The 18,185-nt window shown below is 42.7% G+C and overlaps 1 pseudogene; it reads left to right on the plus strand.

Moving 5' to 3' along the window:
* The first annotated feature begins 8,060 nt into the window (after positions 1–8,060).
* The window catches only part of LOC111532948, a 69,923-nt pseudogene continuing 59,798 nt past the window's right edge, over positions 8,061–18,185 (plus strand).

Here is an 18,185-nt window from a genome sequence, read left to right on the forward strand (position 1 = left end):
GCCATGATCATGCCACTACACTCTGAGTGACAGAGCAAGACCTTGCCTCAAAAAAAAAAAAAAAAAAAAGTGTAAGACAGAAAGATAGGAGGGGCCAGGTCATGGCAAGACTCTATGTTGTGGAACACAGATTTAAACTAGTCGGCAGTCAGAATTTAACAGAGACTATTATAAGCACGAGAGTAACAGGCTAATTGATGTTTTAGGATGATCATTTTAACAGTTTATAGAGGGCAAATATCAAAGTGAGCCTTGAATGCCAAATAAAAACGTTGAGTTTTTTTCCTTCAGTCAGTGGGAACCAATGAAAGTTTTTAAATAAGGGAAGGGTGATATCAAAGGTGTGACTTAGCCAAATGACTCTATCAGCATTGTCAGCAGTGTGCTGTTCTTAACACCACGCCGTGTTAGATGAAGAATGACTGAGATAAACCCAAATAAGTGACAATCCACCCATCAACCCTCAGCAGAAATGTAGATCTTTTGTCTGCTTTTTAATTTTAAGGGAGAAATCTATATTAGCTCTCTATTGCTGCATAACAACTTATCCCAAAACTTAGTGGCTTAAAACCACACCCATTTATTAGGTTAGTTTCTGTGGGTCAGAACTCCATGGTCTCTCCCAGGCTGTAATCAAGATGTCAGTCAGGACTGGGGTTTCACCTGAAGGCTCAACTGGGGAAGGATCTGCTTCCATACTTACTTACATGACAGTTGGTAGGATCCAGTTCATTGAGGTGTTCCGTTCCTTTTTGGATATTGGCCCACAGTCACCCTCAGTTTCTTGGCATGTGGGTCTCTCCCACATGACAATTTGTTTCATAAAACATACAAGCTGAGAAGGCAATAGTGTCTGCTAGCAAGATGGAGGTTAAACACTTTTATAACCTAATTAGAGAAGTGGTACCTTATCATCTTTACCATTTCTGTTGGTTAGAAGCAAGTTGCTAGGACCAGCCCATACTCAGAGACTGGGCATACACAAAGGCATGGGATCACTGGGGAGCAACCTGGAAGCTTAACGAGGGCTGCTCCTGCAAGTATTTTGCAAACCAGGACAAGGCCAAGAGGAATAAAGCCTGTATTGTTCCTCACCGTGACCCAGCCAGGAAATCACCTTGCTCTCCCCTGGCCTGCTGGCTACCGTCCTCATTACCATCACTGCCTTGCGGCTGTCATTTTTGTCCACTTCTCCTAAAGACAAAATGCCTCCCTCTTGCAGTTACAGCATCTGGGAATATTTAGATGCAAGCTGTGCTGGGCTGACTCTCCCTGCTGGAGTCGGATTGTTGTGAGAAGCTTCCTCCCCGCTGCTGCTGCTGCAATTTCTGACATGCACTGACTAAAGGAAACATCCTTAAACGTGAAGATAAATTCTTAACTGGCCCTTTACTTTTTTAAACAGAGTGGATTAGTTGATTTGGTGAAGGATTTGCCTCCACTTCTAGCAGTGCTTTCCAAACCGTAGTGTTGCCTTACATCAAACAACTCACAGAAAGCCCGGAGGACTCAGCACTCAGATCCCAAGCTGTGTAAAGGGCGATTCCAAACCACTCCAGGCAGATAGACGTGACAACAGCTGCCATTCAGTATGTATACAGTGTGCCAGGGACTGGGGTAAGAGCCTGACCTTCATTATCTTGTTTTAGTTCACTAACTGCACAGAGTTGATGCTACTATCCCCATATGACAGAAGAGGAACCTGAGATCCAGAAAGATTAGATACCATGCATGGATACTCCCAGCTAGTAAGTAGCAAGCAGTACCAGGATTCAAACATAGTCTGATTTGACAGTCTTGCACTTTTAAATTGGGCATCTGCAATAATTTATCTTTATGAATAGTCATGTTTTGTCCTGAATTATAAGGAGACCTCATCAGCTAAACATAATTTGAGGAGTGGTAAAAGAAAGGTATCCACCTAAAATAAATCCACTTAAAATGGAAATTAAAACGGCAATGTAAAAGTTGAGGGAATTTTTATTTTTATTTTTATTTCTTATATTTTTGAGATGGAGTCTCGCTCTGTCACCCAGGCTGGAGTGCAGTGGAACGATCTCGGCTCACTGCAAGCTCTGCCTCCCAGGTTCACACCATTCTCCTGCCTCAGCCTCCTGAGTAGCTGGGACTGCAGGTGCCCACCACCACAACCGGCTAATTTTTTGTATTTTTTTTAGTAGAGACAGAGTTTCACCATGGTCTCGATCTCCTGACCTCGTCATCCACACACCTTGGCCTCCCAAAGTGCTGGAATTACAGGCGTGAGCCACCGCACCCAGCCAAGGGAATTATTTTTATTAGAACTGTTTCTTTTAAAATAAAAGTAAAAATAAAGAGAAAAAGCTTATTTAAAAAAAGAATCTTAGGTCAATTTTCAGCAAACTTTACTGGAAGGTCCAGATAGCATAACTGTCACCAAACTTTTTCTGGAAGGGCCAGATAGCAAATATTTTTCACTTTGTGGGCCATGAGGTCTCTGCTGCAACTACTCAAGTCTGTCATTGTGGTATATAAGCAGCCACAAATAATAAGTAAACGAATGGGCATAGCTGCATTCTAATAAAGATTTATTTATAAAATCAGATGGTGGGCCAGATTTGGCCCTCAAACTGTAGTTTGCTGACTGCTTATTTAGATTATAATGTAATGTATACCAATTCTTAGAAGAAGCAAGAATCATGTAGTTTTAACACAATATTTCTGACAAAATATATGATAGCATTTTGTGTGTTTACAATCATGATAACATAATACAACATAATCCCTTCCTATTGACATCTGTAGTTTTATCGAAAGAGAACCAATTGTGAAAAACTATTTGAGGGCCTTACTGCTTTTCTCAAGGTCTCTGTCAATCCTTCGATAGTCAAATAATTATCTTTTGAAACCATTATAACATCATCTGGATTTTCTCTTCTTCAGTTGTAAACTGCTCTACTGCTAAAACCCTGTTTCTACGTAACTCTGTAATTCTCTGTCATCTTTTCATCGACTTTAGAAAATCTTGTGCATTTATAAGATTTGCCATTCACTTTCAAGAAGCTTTTTATTGGTTTGCCTGTTTGCTCAGTGGACATCCAATGGGCAACAAGAGAGGAGAAGCAACTAAAACTGTAACATAATGAGCAAAAAAGATGCTGAGCCAGGAAGAATTTGAGTAGGAACTAATTTTGTGGTGGTCATGTCATTGGTGAATATTTCCTGTGTTACCATAATCTCAGCTTCCCTCCACAACTGGGTACCTGTAGGTTCTCAAATAACAAATACTGTGGTAATGAAGATCTTCCCTGTATAATTTATCCATCTATTTTATGCATACATTATTCTCTTGCATTCAGTTTTTCTATTATATCTATCATTTATTGAGCATCTACTCAATTAAAAAAAAAAAGCCATTTTACTTATATAAACATCCTTCCTTCCAAATTCTTACTATCCACACTGAGTAACCCAATAAGTTGAGATCAATTTTCCAATATAATTCTCATTATCTAAACTCGGGATCTGAATAGCTTCAGAAAACACTATATTCCTTGCTAGACAAACTTGCTGTTTTTAGTCTCATGATCCAATTTATCTTTGGCTAGGAAGGGATACTTGTTTGTTTTTCCCATTTCTTCCAGTAACTGAAAAGAGTCTTTTACTATCCTCGTCTTACAGATGAAGATTCTGATATCCTAAGTAAGCAAGTAACTTGCCCAAGCAAGTAACTTCTCCTGGGCAGTCAGTGGTAAACTGAGAGTCAGAGCCAGGTCTGACTGGCTCCAAATCCCATGATCTTTCTTCCACATGCCTTTTATTTTTTTAAATTCTTATTTTTTATTTTTTGAGACAGTCTCACTCTGTCACCCAGACTGGAGTGCAGTGGTGCAATTTCAGCTCACTACAACCTCCATCCACCAGGTTCAAGCAATTCTTGTGCCTCAGCCTCCCAAGTAGCTGGGATTATAGGTGTGCACCACCCCACCCAGCTAACTTTTGTATTTTTAGTAGAGATGGGGTTTCACCATGTTGACCAGGATGGTCTCGAACTCCTGGCTTCAAGTGATCTGCCCACCTTGGCCTCCCAAAGTGCTGGGATTACAGGTGTGAGCCACTGTGTATGGCCACATGCCTGTTAAATATGCAATTCACGTGGATGAAAAGCCCAGCATAGTCATCTATCACAAATTCGAAGTTACAGATTCCTGTGCTTTTTAAATCACATTTAAATTAATCAAAATAATTTTACATCATAAGCAGTGATGTTGCCATTTTTAAAAATTATGCGATGCAGATTTCAGTGTTGCAGTAAATGTAATTTGAGTATAATTTCTCTATTTATTATTAAAGACATTCTCAAACTGTGGTCCCAGAAGAGCCGCATCGATATTACCAATAAACATGTTAGAAATGCAGATCTGAGGCTGGGCGTGGTGGCTCACGCCTGTAATCCCAGCACTTTGGGAGGCCGAGGTGGGCGGATCACTTGAGGTCAGGCGATCCAGACCAGCCTGGCCAACATGGTGAAACCCCATCTCTACTAAAAATACAAAAATTAGCTGGGCATGGTGGCAGGTGCCTGAATTCCCAGCTACTCAGGAGGCTGAGGCAGGAAAATCGCTTGAAATCGGAAGGCAGATGTTGCAGTAAGCCAAGATCACGCCACTGCACTCCATCCTGGGCAAAAGAGCGAAACTCCATCTCAAAAAAAAAAAAGAAAGAAAGAAAAGAAAAGAGAAATGCAGATCTAGAGCCCCAGCCCAGATAACCTGAATCAGAAACTCTGGGAATAAGCCCCATCGATTTATGTTTTAGCAAGTCCTCCAGGTGATTCCAGTGAGTGTTCAAATTTGAGAACCACTGAATTAGAGGATGAACAACCATACCCTTTGGTGATTCTTGCAATAAGAACCAGAACATATGGGTGTCAGAAATCTGGATGACTTGTTGACTGTCAAAAAGCTCTGATTAATGCTCTTATTTCCCTTCTAGTCATTTCTTCATTCATCTAACAAATACATCCTCAGCCCCAACTCTGGGTCAGGCATGATGCCAGACACCAGGAACAAGGTAGAGAAAAAGACAGGGCCCTAATCTTCTCAGGTTTACAGTCTAATGTGGGTGACAGACCAGAACACAGTCAATTCCAGAACACAGCATCGTCTGTGCCTTGCAAGATAAACAGGGTGCTAGGGGCAAGAGATTTTACCTAATCCAGCCCTGCAAGTCAGGGAAGATTTCCAGATTAAACAACTCAAGAGGGTAGGAGTCCAGAACATTCTGAGAAGGCCTAGTGCCATGGGAGGTTGTTTTGTCTCTCCCACATATGCACAGCCTGCTTGAAGCAGCTTCAGATGGAAGAAGGGGGGTGCAGAAAACTCAACCTGTTGCTTCCAACTTGTTGGAACACTTATCTCCGACACGCATTAAAAACATATGGAAGGTCAAAGCTCCATGTGTTCTCTTGGTAGGGGAGCAGAAAATTGGATACGCAAATATGCATACCTCCCCGATCCCAACTGCTGGACTCTTATTGCCAATTTACGTAATTTCCTGTGCTTACTTCAAAATAGTGAGGGGGGCAGGAGACACTGAGAACACCATAATCAGGCTGCTTAGACTAGCAGCTGCTAGCACATTCATTCCCTTCTTCCTTGATTTAAAAAAAAAAAAAAAAATCCAGTAGAACCTGAGGGGAAACTCATCATTTGGGAAATGAATGAATAGTTTCTTCTTTAGAGAAATCAGTTTAGATCCAACAAGCCATCCACAAAACAGGATCCCACTTACTCCTTCATCCTGCAAAAGTGCTTTGAGTGCCTACTCTGTGCTGGCACTGAGCTAGGTGCCGGAGAAAGGACAAGTACAGGAAGGGCCCTGACTGTAAGGAGATTCAAGGACAGAAATTGAACACCACTTTCTTTTTTATTTTTACTCTTTTAGGCAGGTCTCAGTCTGTCACCCAGGCTGGAGTGCAGTGGCACAATCAGACCTCACTACAGCCTCGATCTCCTGGACTCAAGCAATCTTCCCAGCTCACCCTCATGAGTAGCTAGGACTACAGGCATGCGCCGCCACACTGGCTATTTTTTTTTTTTCTTAATTTTTTTGTATAGACAGGGTCTCACTATGTTGCTCAGGCTAATCTCGAGCTCCTAGCCTCAAGCAATCCTCCCACCCTGGCCTCCCAAAGTGCTGGGATTACATGCATGAGCCACCATGCCTGGCCTCAATACCACTTTAAATGTGATAAATGCTTAAAAGAAAAATGTTATTAAATAGATCTATTGTAAAGGCACATGCTGACAGATGTTTAAAAGAAAAAAGTTACTAAATAGGTCTACTGTAAAGACACACCCACATGTATGTTTATTGCAGCACTATTCACAATAGCAAAGACATGGAATCAACCTAAAAACCCATCAATAGTAGACTGGATAGGCCAGGCGCGGTGGCTCATGCCTATAATCCCAACACTTTGGGAAGCTGAGGCAGGTGGATCACTTGAGGTCAGGAGTTTGAGATCAGCCTGGGCAACATGGTGAAACCCCATCTCTACTAAAAATACAAAAATTAGTAGGGCACGGTGGCAGATGCCCATAATTCCAGCCACTCAGGAGGCTGAGGCAGGAGAATCTCTTGAACCTGGGAGGCGGAGGTTGCAGTGAGCCAAGATCATGCCATTGCATTCCAGCTTGGGTGAAAGAGATACTCTATCTCAAAAAAAAAAAAAAAAAAAAAAAAAAGAGTTGCTCAACAGATCTTTGTGGTGACAGAGCAGTCCTGTGTCTTGGTTGTGGTGTTGGATGCACAAATCTACACATATAATTGCATAGAAGTATATGCATACACACAATATACAAATGTAAAGTGCATGTAAAACTGCCAAAATTCAAATAAGATCTGTGGATTATACCAATACTGCTGTCCTGGTTTCATATCGAACTGTAGTTATGTAAAATGTTGCCACTGGAGGAAACTAGGTGATAGGTACACAGGGCCTCTGTTTTATTTTTGCAACTTGCTGTGAATCAGTAATTATTTTAAAATAAATAGTTTTGCTGGCCGCCGTGGCTCCTGCCTGTAATCCCAGCACTTTGGGAGGCCAAGATGGGTGGATCACCTGAGGTCAGGAGTTCAAGCCCAACCTGGCCAAGATGTTGAAACCCTGTCGCTACTAAAAATACAAAATATTAATTGGGCATGGTGGTGGGCACCTTAATCTCAGCTATTCGGGAGGCTGAGGCAGAGAATTGCTTGAACCTGGGAGGTGGAGGTTGCAATGAGCCGAGATCACACCCCTGCACTCCAGCCTGGGCGACAGAGCAAGACTCCATCTCAAAAATAAATACATAAATAAATAGCTTAACATATGGAAATGTTAAAATAGTTTTAAAAAGTAATTTAGAAACTATAGGAATGACCTGATGAACAATTTATGCTGCAATATATTACTCAGTAAGCAGATTTGTTCAACGTATTGTTTCATTTATTTAGAGAATTAAAGGGTGCTCTAGACTGAATTGTGTCCTACCAAGATTTCATACATTGAAGCCCTAGCCCCCAGTATGATAGTATTTGGAGATAGGGTCTTTGGGAGGCAATTGGGTTCAGATGAGGTCATGAGAATGGGGCCCTTGTGATGGAATTAGTGCCCTTACAAGAAGAGACACCAGAGATATTCCCTCTCCTTCCTCTCTTTTTCTCTTTGTCATGTGAGGATATATCAAGAGGGCCCTCACCAGAATCCAACTATGGTGGTACCGGATCTCAGACTCTAGTCTTTAGAACTGTGAGAGAAAAAATGTCTGTTGCTTGAGCCACGCAGCCTATATGGCAGCTCAAGCTGACCAAGCCAAAGGGAGATGATTGCTCATTCATTCATCCATTTGCTCATTCATTTCTTTGTTCATATTACCCAGCAGTGACTGCATCTTTGGTCACCCCTGGTCCTTGAGGCCATAAAACACACAGGGTTTATGGTCCAGGGCCTATTTCCCTGTAGCCACTCCCTATTGCTGGAGAAGATCCTTTCAAGATCAATTTATTCTAAAAGGAAATAATAAAAAATACTCAAAATGCACAAGTCTTGTGAAGAAAATGAAGAAAATCCACAGAACATGCCAAAGGCTGAGGGAGTCCACCCTAGGAAAGCTATCCCCCAGGAGGCAGAAGGGAGCCTCAGCCCTCATCAAAAGGTGTAAGCCAGGAAGCAGAAGGAAACCCCAGACGAGGGCTGACTGGGCCTGGCTGGGGATTTAAAGAGGATGCTCCATGTTAGGCATTAGGATCCTGGAGAAATGATAACAGCAGATGAGCTGAAAAGACTTACGGAAGAGATAGGAAGAATAAGAACAAGTTGGTGAAGATCCAGTGGAAGCAAAGACATTCTCACAGTCAGCCATAACCTGTGTGCTTTAGGCCTTTCATTCATTTTTGTCTGATATTAAAATCTGGTCCCTGCTTTCTTTCGGTTAGCAAAAAAAACAAAAACAAAAATACACAAAACACAACACAGAGGGCTTCCCGAGATAGAGCAGGGACTGTAGGAGAGACCCACAGACACTAGCCGGGAGAGATGGATAAAGGGAAGTGAGCCAGGCAGAGAGATCAGAGTGCGTGAAGGCCCTGAAGTGGGACAGGGCGCTAGAGACAAAAGGAATCTGGCATCAAAGCCACAGAGAGAGCAGAGGGAAGTGGGAGATCAGAAGAGGCTGAGGAGGGAGGCAGGGACCAGGTCTCCAAGGGCCTTTTGGGTCAGTGATGCTGCCCTGGCATGATTTTCCCTGCACCCATTTTCACTTTCAAATATGTCCTTTTACCATACTTCAGTAAAGTAATTGTTTAAAAAAAAAAAAAGTCCTTTGGTTGATCAGTTCAAGAGTCACCCCACATTTGGGCCATAGGGAGGACTATAGGTTACCTTGGAATGATGGGCAGCATTGCAGGATTTTCAGCTAGAAGGTTAGGTTCTCACTTTTATTTTAGAAAGGCCTCTCTGCCTCCAGGGTTAGAACTACTGCTGAAAGGGAAAATAAGCTGACCAGAAGATTTTGCTTATTCTCCACAGGGAGAGGAAAAAAAGGGAGGGTGAGGTGGGTAAGGGATGGAGAGAGGCTGCCAGGCCTTCATCACCTATGGGAATCTATGGGCCAAACTCCACCCCAACCCCAAACCCTCTGGCGCTCGCTACCTTCCCACATCCCAACCCCACCCCTACCCTGCCACCTTCCACCTCCACTCCAGACAACAATCAGCCTAACAAAGGACAACCCTGGAAGGCGGTGAATAGAAAACAGGGTTTCTATGCTTTATTGCTTCTGCTGACTTGCTCCTATTCAGACCTGGGGCTAAAGAACCTGTCAGTCTTCAATCTGGACACACCTCCACCCATCCTCATGCCTGAATTTTCCTCTGCCTAACAGTTAGAATCTAGTGTTCCCAAAATTTCTGGCAGCTGAAACCTCAGCCCAACTTCTTTAGCCCCAGGTCTGAATAGGAGCAAGTCAGCAGAAGCAATAAAGCATAGAAACCCTGTTTTCTAGTGTTATCTTGGGGATGAAGCATACCAATGCTTGAAATGATCATTATGAGCAGAGATTTCCTGCAGGGTTAGAAAACCAGACTTTCTCGCAATTTCTGTCCTGTGCATTCTAACCAACTCAGTCGAGTGGCCCAATCTTCTGCTTCAAAAGGTGCTCTGTTCCCTTTGTTACAGAACTTCCTATGGATCCGTGAAATGTCTCTAAGAAATTCTGCTTTCTCTTCTTTATCCTTTTATCTTCATCCTCACCCCACCATCCATTTGACTTTGCCAACTACACAAGTTGTTATGGATTGGTGATTTTTTTAACATCACCCAAAACTTTTCTCTATGACCTTGGCTACAACTCCTGTTCTCAAGAATTTGTTATAGTGCAACATTCATTGTTACACAAAGCACAGTCAAAAAAGGAAACATGACTAATTTTTCATCTTTAATCCAACTTTAAAATTCAGTCATTTTTTTAGTGTAAAACCAAGGTGGTCTCCTGTCCCTTTAAGTCAGGCCTTGTGGAGAGTGGATCTGAGTTTGTGCTGGCATGATCTTGGAAAGAGAATTATTTCCCGACCTTGCTAGGGAAATAAAGCTTTCTGGCTATTCGTTGGAGAAGGCAATTTTGATGTAAACTGACATTTCTCAGATGCCCATCTTGGGAATATTCTATGTGAAACCCAAAATTTCTGGCAGCTGAAACCTCAGCCCAACTGCCAGGCCCTGGGCAGAGATAAAAGAATGTGGATGAGTGGCAGGCAGATGGGGTTACAACAAGAGGCCTTTTCTCTGGACCCAATGAGATGAGCTGGGGAAGAGGTCAGGGAGGATGATGGGGGAAGAGCAGTGCCTCACAGTGAGGGAATCAACAAAAAAGGCACTTTTTCGGCTTTTCATTGAGAGGGCCCGTTTCCCCTGTTTTCAAGCCCATTTTGAGCACCATTCATTGAGAGGCGCCTTTCTTCTGAAGTCTTTTATCCCAGGATGCTGAAAGCGTTCCCGTGTCCTCCCTGCAAAGAGGATTCTCCCACACTCCAGCCCAGACCCCGACAGACCGGCCCCCATCAGTTCTAGGCCTGCTGAGCACAGTGGCTTCCTCCTCGGCTTCAGAAGCAGCTTTTGTCATTTCTTTTTCTTATATTCTTGAAACCACGAATTTAAAAATTGGAAAAGGTGGCCGGGCGCGGTGGCTCAAACCTGTAATCCCAGCACTTTAGGAGGCCGAGACGGGCGGATCAGGAGGTCAGGAGATCGAGACCATCCTGGCTAACACGGTGAAACCCCGTCTCTACTAAAAAATACAAAAAAAAACTAGCCGGGCGAGGTGGCGGGCGCCTGTAGTCCCAGCGACTCCGGAGGCTGAGGCAGGAGAATGGCGTAAAACCCGGGAGGCGGAGCTTGCAGTGAGCTGAGATCGGGCCACTGCACTCCAGCCCAGGAGACACAGCAAGACTCCGTCTCAAAAAAAAAATAAAAAAATTGGAAAAGGTAATTTCAAAACGTAGAAACAAATAAAGGGCTTTTCTTCTTCTTTTTCTTTATTCTTTTGCTCTTTGGAAGAGGATATAGAGGGGTTAAAATAGGGAAAACATGTTGGAATTTTTGTCTGTGTTTGTTTTTGTTTTGTTTTGTTTTGAGACAGAGTCTGGCTCTGTCGTCCAGGCTGGAGTGCAGTAGCACGATCTTGGCTCACTGCGACTTCACCTCCCAGGTTCAAGCAATTCTCGTGCCTCCCCCTCCCTAGTAGCTGGGATTACAGGCATGCGTCACCAAGCCCAGCTAATTTTATTTTATTTTATTTTTTGTATATACCATGTTGGCCAGGCTGGTCTCGAACTCCTGGCCTCAAGTGATCCACCGGCCTCAGCCTCCCAAAGTGCTAGGGTTACAGGTGGAAGCCACTGTGCCAGGCCTGGGAAAATGTGTTTTAATTCACTTTGATTTGTTTTCTTATATCGTCCATAAAATTAGAGAATTGCATTTTTCTTTTCTTTAATAATAAGAATCAAAAGGAAAGTCTTCAAACACTTCCCTTCATCACCAGGTTTTCAGAATTTCTGATACCTGAAATATTGATGTATTTAAATCCGGACCTCACAAACAAGCCAGGGTGTGTAATGGTAACACACAGGAGAGCTCGCTCCTTCTCCGCAGGCAGCCACCAGGATGGAAACCCCAGCTCCCCTGCATCCAGGCTGTGTGACCTTGGGCAAGTTACTTTACCCCCTACACATCAGTTTTCTCCATCAAGAAATTGGAATAATAATAGTACACATTTCATAGGATTGTTATGAGGATTAATTGGGGTATGGACTAGGAGATGCTCAAGAAATATTAACTATTATGTTTACTATATAACTATATATTTACTGTATGTTAATACATCCATGCATTGCTTAACAACAGGGATATGTCTTGGTAAAAGCAATTTTGCTATTGTGTGAACATCCTAGGATGCACTTATGGCACAAACCTGGACGGTATAGCCTACACACTGAAGCTATATGGCGTAGTCTACTGCTCCTAGCTACAAACCTGTAGATCATGCTACTGTCTTGAATACTATAAGCAACAGTAACACAATGGTAAGCATTTGTGTGTCTGAATATATCTAAATACAGAAATGGTACACCAAAATTATGGTTGACCAAACATCATTGTCTGGTACATAAGTGTGCATATATATACACATACATACACATATACACACACACACATATATATATATATACATACGTGTGTGTGTGTGTGTGTGTTTGTATTTCTTTCTGGGCAAAGATTGATTACCCTTCATTCTACTAATTAACAGAAAGCTGGGTACCCTTGCATCTGAGGCCAGTTCACTTCTTTGTTTCAATGTTTGGCCCCACCTGAGGCCTTTTGGCAGGGATAGGCCCCAGATAGCATGGCTCACAGGACAGAACTCCAAACCAGCGGGTATTGGGAATTGCTCACTTAAGTAAACATGAGTCTCTGGATTATTTTTTTTTTTTTCAAAGAAATTTCCAGAGTAAAAACAGGACATCTCTTAGCTAAAAGGAAAGCCCCAAAGCCTCTGTGCACACTTCTATTATTGCACTGAAGAGCAGTTGGGTGGGACATCCCAATTCTGTGGCCCATGGAGTCCTTCCTCCTTCCTTCAGTGTCCCAAAGTCATTCAAGGTCAGGTGGGCCTCCAAGAAGCTAATGATCCTTTGCAACCAAATCTAAACACCCATCCTGAGGGAGAGTGGATTTTCCAAAGCCCTGCCCATGGGTTTTCCAATGTCCCAATTTTATGCTTGTTGTTACGACTTAGAAAAGCTTGCTGGGTTTGTTTTGAAGACAAGGGAAAAAATAACATTACGCTATTTTAAACGGCTGCAAATATTTCAAATATGACCCAAGGCAGTAAAAATGCTGTATTTCCCAAACCACAAACCCTACTCCTTGTTAAAATCCAATTGCCATCTGAGAGTGGGATGAGGAGTACGGATGCCAAGTCCACGGAGCATCATACATTTCATCTTTCTTTGGGCGACTGAAAAATACTGTTTTCTCCACCACTTTCATTCCTGCGTTTCACAGCCTGAGTTCATAAAACTGCTGAAAAACCATACTCCAAATGTGATTTAGGCTTTACTCTCGTGATGTTTGAGACCCTGCAGCTTTTAGATCTCATTATGACTTGGTTTGGGAGGACAGGGCTTGGAGAGGACTGAAAAGGGAATGCAGATCATCTCTGATACTTCTTTGGACATTGGAGATGGACAAGCACAGGTCATTTTAAGAGTGGCTGCCATTGTTTTCTTGCTGTTTCTCTATGGTGCTCAGAGCACAAGGACTAATGCTGGTTCATTTGGAGGCATGCTATGTCAAGCATGGTGTCTGACACTGAGCATTCAACAGACATTCGTTGAATGAATGATCTATTTAAAGAATGAGGCCTAAAAGGGAAACAAAATTGGCATCACTAGCTTTATTTTTACTGTATTTAAGAAAGTGGACTGTTTTATGTTAACTGTATAGTTTAAAATTTAAACACAATATTTGGGCCTACATAAATAGTTGGAAAAGGTAAAATGTCATAACACTGAGTGTTTGTTATTAAAGTTGGAGCTTGCCTTTGGATTATGACAACTTGATTTAAAACAAGGAATGGACTGTTCCTTGCTCCGCTTGCTCTAAATTTCAGGATTTTGCAACATCAAATCTTCCTTCAGGATATAAACAGATGGTGACAAAGGGTAGGTGCCTTGTGGAGTTGTTGCATCTGAGCATTGATCTTTCTGGGTGGTTGAAGATAAGATGAGAGAAGCTGACCCCAGACCCAGCATAGAGCAATTCTGATGGCAAACCCACCCAACCTTTGGCATTCCACATTAAAACAAGCTACTTCTCTCAAAGTTCCATCAGTAGAAGACTGGAACGTAACCAAGAAGGGACAAGGAACAGAGACGTGACTTTTTTCTCTTAACTTTTTAATTAAAAATTCAAGCATATGTGTGTTGGAGTTGTATGACCTTTACCTCAAGAGGATAGTTTTTTCTCTTTGTCTCAGCACCCCACCAAAACACACACAAGACCTGCTTAATGTCAGCCTTTATGATTATCACAGAGCAACAAGTCTTGCGTATGAGGAGGAAGGCCGTCCTCCACTCCAGGAGGCTTGGAATTCTAGGGCCCTACCATGTTCATGTAGTCACATTTTATCTTCTAGTAAGCCCCTTCTTTAGAAGCTCCATCTGTGATCACTGCCTATTGGCTGAAGTGTCTGAGATGTGCTACATCCTTAAAAATCAGAGTTCTGTTGAAGGGTGGGTTAACAGATACAAAATTACAGCTAGACAGGAGAAATGAGTTCTGGTGTCCTACAGCACTATAGAGCAAATGTGGTTAACTATAATTTACTGCATATTCTCAAATAGCTAAAAGAGGGGATGGGGTGGGGGTTATTTGTTTGAGAAGGGTCTCACCCTGTCACCCAGGCTGCAGTTCTGTGGCATGATCATGGCTCACTGCAGCCTTGACCTCCCAGGCTCAAGCAATTCTCCCACCTCAGTCTCCGGAGTAGCTAGGACTACAGGTGCACGCCACCACACCCAGCTAATTTTTTGTATTTCTAGCAGAGACGAGGTTTTGCCATGTTGCTGAGGCTGGTCTCAAACTCTTGAACTCAAGTTATCCTTCTGCCTCAGCCTCCCAAAGTGCTGGGATTACAAATGTGAGTCACCATGTCCAGCTGAGAGGGGATTCTGAATGTTCACAACACAAAGAAATGATAAATGGTTGAGGTGGTGGATATGCTAACTACCCTGATTTGATCATTACACATGGTGTATATATGTGTGTCAAAGTATCACTCAGTTTCTCATAAAGATATACAATTATTACATGTCAACTAAAAATAAAAGAAAAAAAAGTTCTGTTAAAGGAAAACAAAACAACAAACAAACCAAAAGTTTAAGGGAAAGAGACTTTTGGAAGAATGAGATCAAGTTCAGATCCCACCCCACCACTTGCTGCCTGTGTGGATTTAGGCAAATCACTTGTTGCATTGAGCCTCCCTCTATTGCCTCATACATAAATATAGAAATAACAAGAGTGCCTTCCCCATGGAGTGGTTGTGAAGCCTGAATGAGATAATGCATTAAAGCACTTAGCAAACTGCATGGCACACAGGAAGTGCTGCTCAGGGAAGGTTAAGAACAAATGTAAGTAAATCAGACATATTAAACTAAAAATCTAGGCCTACCCTAGGACCACAACAGTGGAATTTTCTGCAAAGAAGCATGACAGAGGGAGGCACTCAGCCTGTTTCCACCTGGGAGGGGGTTGATACTGTTCTCATAACAACCAAGCCTCAAGGAAAAAACACCCAAGGCAACCATCTGGGCTTCCACCCTCTGCTCACCTGGTTTCCAATTAGCACCTTGTTAGGCTGCACACCTGGGGTGTGACTTTAAGCTCTACCAGCAATTCTTTAACCCTGTCCTGGGCTTTTCTTGCAGATGGGCAGAGCTGTGTAAGAGTCTCCTCCTCACTATTTGGAGGGATGAAACTAAGGGAAGGGCCCCGTTTATGAACTCGAGACACTTAGTGTGGGTTTCTCCACCATTTCCTGGGTGTGAACTTTTCACCAGTCTGCTGAAGCCTGGGGACCCCTTCTCACAATAAGCTTTTGAAATGCATGAAACAACATGTACAGAACTATAAAAGAAAAAATTATATTAAAACACAGTATTTACATTTTAAAATCATAATTATAATAACATATGAACTTCTTTGGTAATACATCCTATAGCATGATCTAGCAGCCAGTCTAATAACTACCATAATTTTGAAGAAGGGATGAGAAAAATTGCTAGTTTAGACATGTACCACTACACTAATGTGATCTGAAAATACCAGTCATTTCTGCTGGTGACAGAGTAGCATGTGCTGTCGATGCAGGTATGGTTTTTTGCCTACAGTCATAATGGAAGGAAATGTTTAATTCTAGTTATAGATTGTAGAAAACTAAGAACATTTTCCCCATGTGAGTTTATCTAGGTTAGGAACCCCCAACCTTGATGCTTCCAAACTTCCCCTTTCCCCAGCCTCTCTTTCAAGCATTGGAACCAGGGCCAACTTGCCCATTATAGGTACAACAGACACAATGCCCAGGGCCCATGATACTTTTAAAGGCTCATGAAAGTATTTTCATTTTAATTTCTTTTAAAACTGGAAGAATGACTGGGTGTGGTGGCTCACACCTGTAATCCTAGCACTTCAGGAGGCCAAGGTGGGCAGATTGCTCGAGCCCAGGGGTTTGAGACCAGTCTGGGAAACATAGTGAAACCCATCTCTATCAAAAAATTCCAAAATTAACTGTGGTGTGGTGGCATGCACTTGTGGTCCCAGCTACTCGGGAGGCTGAGGTAGAAGGATCACCTGAGCCCAGGTCGTTGAGGCTGCAGTGAGCCATGATCACACTACTGCACTCCAGGCTGGGTGACAGAGTGAGAACTTGTCTCAAAAAGGAAGAAAAATGAACGTAGTAATAATGGATCTATAATAATAAATTCAGGCTGGATTATATTACTCTTTATACAAATACAGTCTTCAATGTAATTTTTAACTTTTTCTAAATAAAGGAAGGAGCTTATGAAGACATGAGGTCCTTGGGCCCTTGAAAGTCACACGCAGCCCTGCCTGGTGTTGATGGTATTTCCTCAGGCTGCTCTGTCTTTGAAAGTCTAAGTATAAAACAAGCAATGCCGGGGAGATAAGGCATGTCCTTGGTTTGACGATCCCCTTGTCCACCTGAATACTAGCCTACTAGGACTGTGCTCTTTTGCTACAGGAGCTGTGTGGATTGGAGTCTCCATCAAGCGTCACCTTTCCCCATTCCAAGCAGGACCAGTAATTCAGTCAGGTGTGCCCTGTGCTTTCCCGGTTTGGGCACTGGAAGTGTCATGTCCTAGAAGACCTCTCAGTCCTGGGCAAACCAGGGTAGTTTATCACCTTGTATCCAAGGTCAAAACATCCAGGAATCTGCTATGGTATAAATGGGATTGTCTGCCCTGGGTTCCTCGCTGAGCCTCATCTTCAGAGGGAAAAAATGCAAACCCACAAAGTGACCAGGAGCACTGAGCATGATCTACTGTGGCGAAACACTCAAAGTGAGCTCTCTCCATCTTAATTTGACTGCTCTAATACAGAAAACAATAAAAATTAAAAGGCCTATACCCACAATGACAAGATGAGCCCTGCTGATAAGTTTTTCCTTTACTAAAATGTTATGCACATAGTGGTAATTTTTGTTGTTGTTGTTGTTGTTGTTTTTTGTTTCATGTCATACAGAAATATTTAAATACAGAAAAAGGAAAAATCTCTTCTACCCTCCATGTCAACTCCCAGGCCTTCTTTGCAGAAGTAGCCAATGTTAACACTTTCTTACAGATCCCTTCCCCAAAAAGATTCTAAGTCATAATATTGTTAGCCTAATTCCAGAGTTCTCATTTCTAATTACTTAGCATCCTAGCTTCACAGTTCACTGTTGGAGTGACGTTGGCATATTTCTTAATGGCTTGGTACTTCAGTTTCTCTGTCTGAAGACAGGAATAATGACTGGACTTAGCCAATGAGTGATGGTCCATGTGAAATGCTTAGTGCTTGGCACATACTCAGTTCTCCTCAAATGCTGTTGACTGTAGTCAGTCACAGTAATGTAGTAATTGCCATCATCATTGTTGTTGCCTCTGTTTCTCTCTTACCCTCCCCTCACACTAGGTTACTAGTGGCCTAAGAAAGTAGAATGGGGCCAGGTGCAGTGGCTCATGTCTGTAATCCTAGTGCTTTAGGAGGCCAAGGTGGGAGGATTGCTTGAGGCCAGGAGTTCAAGACCAGCATGGGAAACATAGGGAGACCCCGTGTCTACAAAAACTATTTTAAAGTTAGCCAGGCATAGTGGCATGTGCCTGTAGTCCCAGTTACCAGAGAGGCTGAGGCAGGAGACTGGGAGCTTGAGGTTGCAGAGAGCCATGATTACGCCACTGCACTTCAGCCTGGGCAACAAAGTGAGACCCTGCCAAAAAAAAAAAAAAAGAGAGAAAAGAAGGAAGGAAGGAGGGAAGGAGGGAGGGAAGGAAGGAAGGAAAGAAGGAAGGAAGGAAGGAAGGAAGGAAGGAAGGAAGGAAGGAAGGAA

This window comes from Piliocolobus tephrosceles, chromosome 2 (assembly GCF_002776525.5).
Source record: "Piliocolobus tephrosceles isolate RC106 chromosome 2, ASM277652v3, whole genome shotgun sequence".
NCBI lineage: Eukaryota > Metazoa > Chordata > Mammalia > Primates > Cercopithecidae > Piliocolobus > Piliocolobus tephrosceles.